The sequence below is a fragment of the Mus pahari genome, unplaced genomic scaffold (assembly GCF_900095145.1).
Source record: "Mus pahari unplaced genomic scaffold, PAHARI_EIJ_v1.1 scaffold_9449_1, whole genome shotgun sequence".
Lineage (NCBI taxonomy): Eukaryota > Metazoa > Chordata > Mammalia > Rodentia > Muridae > Mus > Mus pahari.
Genome location: NW_018393300.1, coordinates 29102 through 34755, shown reverse-complemented (window position 1 = coordinate 34755; position 5654 = coordinate 29102).

Sequence of the window (5654 nt, the reverse complement as noted above, 5' to 3'; positions counted from 1 at the left end):
TGTGTGTGTGTGTGTGTGTTTCCTTTATCCATACATCCTTTCATGACCATGTAGGTTGCTTCCATCATTTGACTATTGTGAATAAACCTAACTGTAACTATAATATTTATAATGGTCTCTATTGTCTACTGACTATAATTTCTTGAGCTATACACCCAAAAGCAGCCTACATGGAGCCTATGGCAATGTTAGATCTACTTTTTGAATGATAGCCACACTGATTACCTTACTGGCTACAATTACTTATATTCCCTCCAGTAGTCAAGGGATGTGTTTTCACTGTGCTCTCACCAGCATCTATTCCTGTTTACAGCCTTAGGGATGTTCATTTGGCCTGGGATGATCATTTTAATTGAATGTGTGCAGCATGAGAGATGGGGGTAGTTTCAATCTTCTACCTGTGGATTTCCTGTTTAATAGCATTGTTTCCTGAAGAGGCCATCTTACTTGTTGAGGGTCAGATGAAAGCAGGTGTGTGGTTTTACAATTGCATCCTCTAACCTATGACACTGGTCTCCATTTTCCATTACTTGGGCTGGTATCACTCTTGATTCATTGGTACAAGTCAGTATTACCATTTTAAACCAGACATTGTGATGCTTCTAGAACTGTTCTTGCTCAGGACTGCCATGGTCATTTGTGGCCATTTGTGCTTCTGTATGATTTTAGGTTTTTTATTCCTATTTGAGCAAGAATGTAATTGGACTTTGGTGAAGACTCCTCTGAATCCATTTTCACATTACTAATGCAGAACAATAGACAGACATGGATCTTTCCAAAGCTTTAAGTGTCTTCTTCAATTTCTTTCCTCTAAGCCTAACTGTCCTGGGCGGCGGGACAGTTGATCAGGGTCTGGGGCACCACCGTTGAAGAGAATGAGAGTCGAGAAACACAAGGACAGACAGCAAGTCTGATTGATCAATCTGTCAATTTTGTATTATTACCAGGCAGGTTTTATGCCCACTGAAGGAGGGTATGGGGAGAGGGATGACACAGGATTGCTTTGTTTCTGGGAGAAAGCACCTGTTCCCAAAAGCAGGATATTGGCTAGGTAAAAATTTCAGCAGGAGAAACAGAACAGAATGGGTTGCTAGGTTCCTGTCCACAAGATCTATAGCTATTTGTTCTTAACTGTGGTAGTACTTTCCCATAGAGGCCTCAACTTTTTCCCCACAGAAATCTCAACTAAGCTAGTACTTTTCCATTAAGGCCAAGACTTTGTAAGTAAGCACTTATGGCTGACAAGGCAGTTAATATTCAAACAGGGTCACTCCCAACACCTAACTATTTCACTATTCCTTTCTTTCTGACCCTGGTTATACTTAACCCTAGGGATTTCCGGACTCATTGACAATGATGATTGCCATGATTTATTCTTCAGTATATTTCCTGTGATAGTTTATATATGCTTGGCCCAAAGAGTGGCACTATTAGAAGGTGTAGCCTTGTTGGAGGAAGTGTGTCACTGTGGGTGTGGGTTTTAAGACCCTCATTTAGGTGTCTGGAAGCCAGTCTTCTTCTTAGGACTTCAGAAAAGATGTAGAATTCTGAGCTCTGCCTGCACCATGCCTGCTTGGATGCTGCCACATTCCTACCTTTATCATGAACTGAACCTCTGAACCTGCGGCCAGCCCCAATTAAATTTTGTGCTTATAAGAGTTGCATTGGTTGTGGTGTCTGTTTACTGAAGTCAAACCGTAACTAAGACCTTTCCTCTGCTATATAAAAAACTAGTGCTTTATAAATTATTATTATCTGGAAATGTATCCATTTCTTCTAGATTTTTTCCAACTTACCAGATAACAACTTTTCAAAAATATTCCCTACTAATCCTGTGTCATTATGCCCCCTCTTTAATCTCTAATTTTATTTTGTCCTATCTATGTCACATTATGTGTGTTTGGCTGATGGTACTAATGCTGGTTTAGCTTCTAAGAGTACCAGCTCATCTTATTAGTTCAGTGTATTGTTCTTTAATGTCCACTTCATTGATCTTTGCCCTGATCTTTATTGCCTCTGTCTATCAACTAGGGTATGTCTTCTTCTTGGTTTTCTATGACTTTCAAGGTACATACTTAAGTTGTTTTAGTTTGCTCTGATTTTTTAACAAAAGCACTCCTAGCTATAACCTACCAATTAGCACTGTCTTTGCTGTATGTGAAACTTATGTACCCTCTGTTTTGATTTTCATATGTTTCTAGGATTTTTTTCAAAATAGCCTGTTTTGTCACTTATTTTTCAAATATTATTTTTATATTTGAGATTATGATTTAATTACATCTCTTCCTTCCATTTTCTCTCTTCAAGCCCTCCCACATATCCCTCCCCACCCTTCTATTTTTCCCTAATTATTATTTCATGCTTATATGTATCTATATATATAGGATACATACATACATATCATACACACACACACACACACACACACACACATATGACTATATATTCCTAGGTAAAACCTGTCTTGGTCAGTGTGATGTCACATGTTGTTATGGATACATGTTTTAGGGCTGACCATATGACGATTTTATCTTTTATTTCCTTCCTAGTATCTTTAATCAAGATAAGTGTCTATCTCCATATATTTTCAAGTTTTCATAGTTTCTTTGTATTGGTTTCTTGGTTTACTCTACTATAATCTTGTAAGACAAAAGAAATCATTTCAATTTATTTGTATATTTAAAGAATTGGGTTATTTATTTTTTTGAGAAGTTAATACATGAGTGCTATAAATACATAAATACATTATTTCTACCCCTTCTCTCCCGACTCCAACTCCTCCTGTGTTCTCCTCCCATGTGCTTCTCCATAAAATCCTTAACCTCTTCTTTATTACTGTAACACACATGTACACATATATGCATACACATATAAAGACATACATACAACATACTGAGCTCATTTAGTGTTGCTTGATTTGATATGTGTTTAGAGCTGATGACTTGGGATTGCATAATCTATCAGGGGACTTACCCCTTAAGTGAACATATTCGCCCCTCTTATTTTTTTTAATGCCCAGGTATTTATTTCCCTTACCTGTAGGATGGTTCACAAACACAATACAAGGGCTTAAGCACTGTAGGGGAGGGGAATATCCCATGCCTCTTAGAGCAAGGGAATCTCTCTCTCTCTGGGAATCTCTCTCTCTCTCTCTCTCTCTCTCTCTCTCTCTCTCTCTCCCTCTCATGTATTTCTGAATTTTAGAATTCCAGGAAAATTTTTTATGTGTTTTACTTTGTAAGTAGGATAAACTCTTCAGTTCTTGGGTTCGATCTCTTAACAGTGGCCCAGAGCTCTCAAAAGTTGCAGTTATATCCACCTGTCTTTCTTTACTGCTTCATGGATATAATATTTCCTGAACCTTGTCTTGAGTTCCTGGTCCTCTTCTGCATGGTGTAGCCTGCTGATAATCCTTCCTGCTGGGTTTTTATTTAACTTATTGGGTTTTTCTTTTGTAATTTTAATATTTCCTTTTGAGTTTGGATTTGATTTTGAGTATTTTAGGTTTTTGGTTTGTTTTTTGTTTGTTTTTTTGTTTGGTTGGTTGGTTTTGGTTTGGTTTTTTTTTTTCTGTCTCATTTTTCTTGCTGAACTTCTCTTTCTTGTTTTCTTGTTTCTGATTTTTCTCACCAATGTTGTTGTTGTTGCTGCTGCTGCTGTTGATTTTGCTGCTATGGTTACTATTGTTTAGTTTTGTTTTGTTAAGACAGGGTCTAACCGTGTACCCAGCCTGACCTAGAACATGCTTTGTAGACCAGGCTGGACTTGAACTCACAGAGATCCACCTGCCTCTGCCTCCTGAGAGCTGAGACTAAAAGAGTGCACCTCCATATCCAGACTCACCTATGTTTTCAACTGACACCTTCTCTTCCTCAGTTTGTTCAAATATGCCTAAAGGATGTTCATAGTCTTTAACAAAGAGCTATTGAATTATTTATCTCACATTTCAACAATTTTGGTATATTTATATTCAGTTATTGTGGATTAATTAGTTCTTTAATATATCACACCACCTTACTTTCCATATCCCTTGCATTTGTACCCTGAACCTTGAACTCCAGAATTTAGGCTGTAGCTGCCCCTTGTGTTTGGCTTTATTAACTCTTCAGCAGTTAGTACTTTCTGCCCAAGTATATCCAAGACCAAGATAACAATCAACATTCTAGATGCACACTGCTTGACAAAGTAGACATTCACATCTACGGGAGGTGCAACTGCAATGTACATTTGGGCATGGCTATATAAAATGTTCAATGTCTCCCAAGCCAAAGGGATTCACTTTCCCACCTCTCCTAATATAATCTACCTCCTTGGCTACAGGGAGCAAACTAGGAAATGCTAGGGACGCCTCCTCAGTACATGTTTCTGGGCTGCTGCAGATCTCTCTCTCTCTCTCTCTCTCTCTCTCTCTCTCTCTCTCTCTCTCCCTCCCTCCCTCTCTCTCTGAAACAGGGTTTCTCTGTGTAACACTAGTTGCCATGGTTCTAACGCTGTAGACCATGCTGGCCTGGAATTCACACAGGTCCTCTGCCTCCCACGTGATGCAATCATAGTAGCACCACCACCTGGGTGCAGATAGGGTATTAAACTGTGTTTTTGCAGATAAACAGCCTATGGAGCTTGTATCTTTGATTGCAGCCCTACTTGGGTCAATAGAATTTTGCCTCACCTCCGATGCCTTTGTTTATCATTCTATGTTAGGGTCCATCATTTCTTCGGTAAATTTAAAGTTCAGTATTTCAGGGACTGTCCTTGTCTTGGTCTACAGTGTGGTGTTATTCTTCCTGCCTCTCATATAACTCACATCTCCTGGCAGCCTTGTGGCTGACCAGTGGAAAAGCAGGAAAGTCCCAGATAATTCTCTATCTTCCCCCATCTGGCCTCATTGTGGAATGCCTATACATTCACGACAGCATCTTCAGGAGAACTGAGAAAACTAGGCACCAGACTAGAATACCTGGCTTTAGTATTCTTTTAAGACACCTTAGAAGCAGAAAGGGAAAGTTGCCTGTATCACCTCTCCCCACACTGGCAGAGAGAGATCCCTGCCTAACCAAGAAAATAAAGTTAATTATGTTCAGATCTTAGATTGAAAATCTTGTATCAGGTGTTTCATTGTGACACATAGCACCAGTCAGAAACCTACATTCCCTTTGCCTAAGCAAGTGGCCCAAACCTGTGCCCCTAGAACTACAGTAGTCCAGGGCTAATGGCTGTCTCTCCTATCTCTACCCCACGTCACCATGACAGAAGACTCCACCTACTGGGAGATAAGGCAGGAAAGTGAACCTATGACTTAGCCTTACAGAATATCAGACCCACTTCAGTGAGATCCAACACTAGACTGAGCTGAAACACCTCATCCACTGGCCAGCGTTTTCATACTGACTCTCTAACTCAAAGTAAACGAGCAAGCTGCTTAGAATCTCTAGGTGCATATAGTCAGATTGAGAGTATTAAATCTATAACCCATTCCTTGAATACACAGATGGTATGCTTGCCAAGCACTAAAGAGATTTCAAGGAGGGCTGAGGGTGGTGTGTGTATTTAGCACACACAAGCATCAGCTTCAGGCCTCAGCACTAGAAGTAAAGAGATCGTGACTTTCACTAATGAATAAAATAAAGGAAGGGAGTTCTGGGAAGATTATTCAG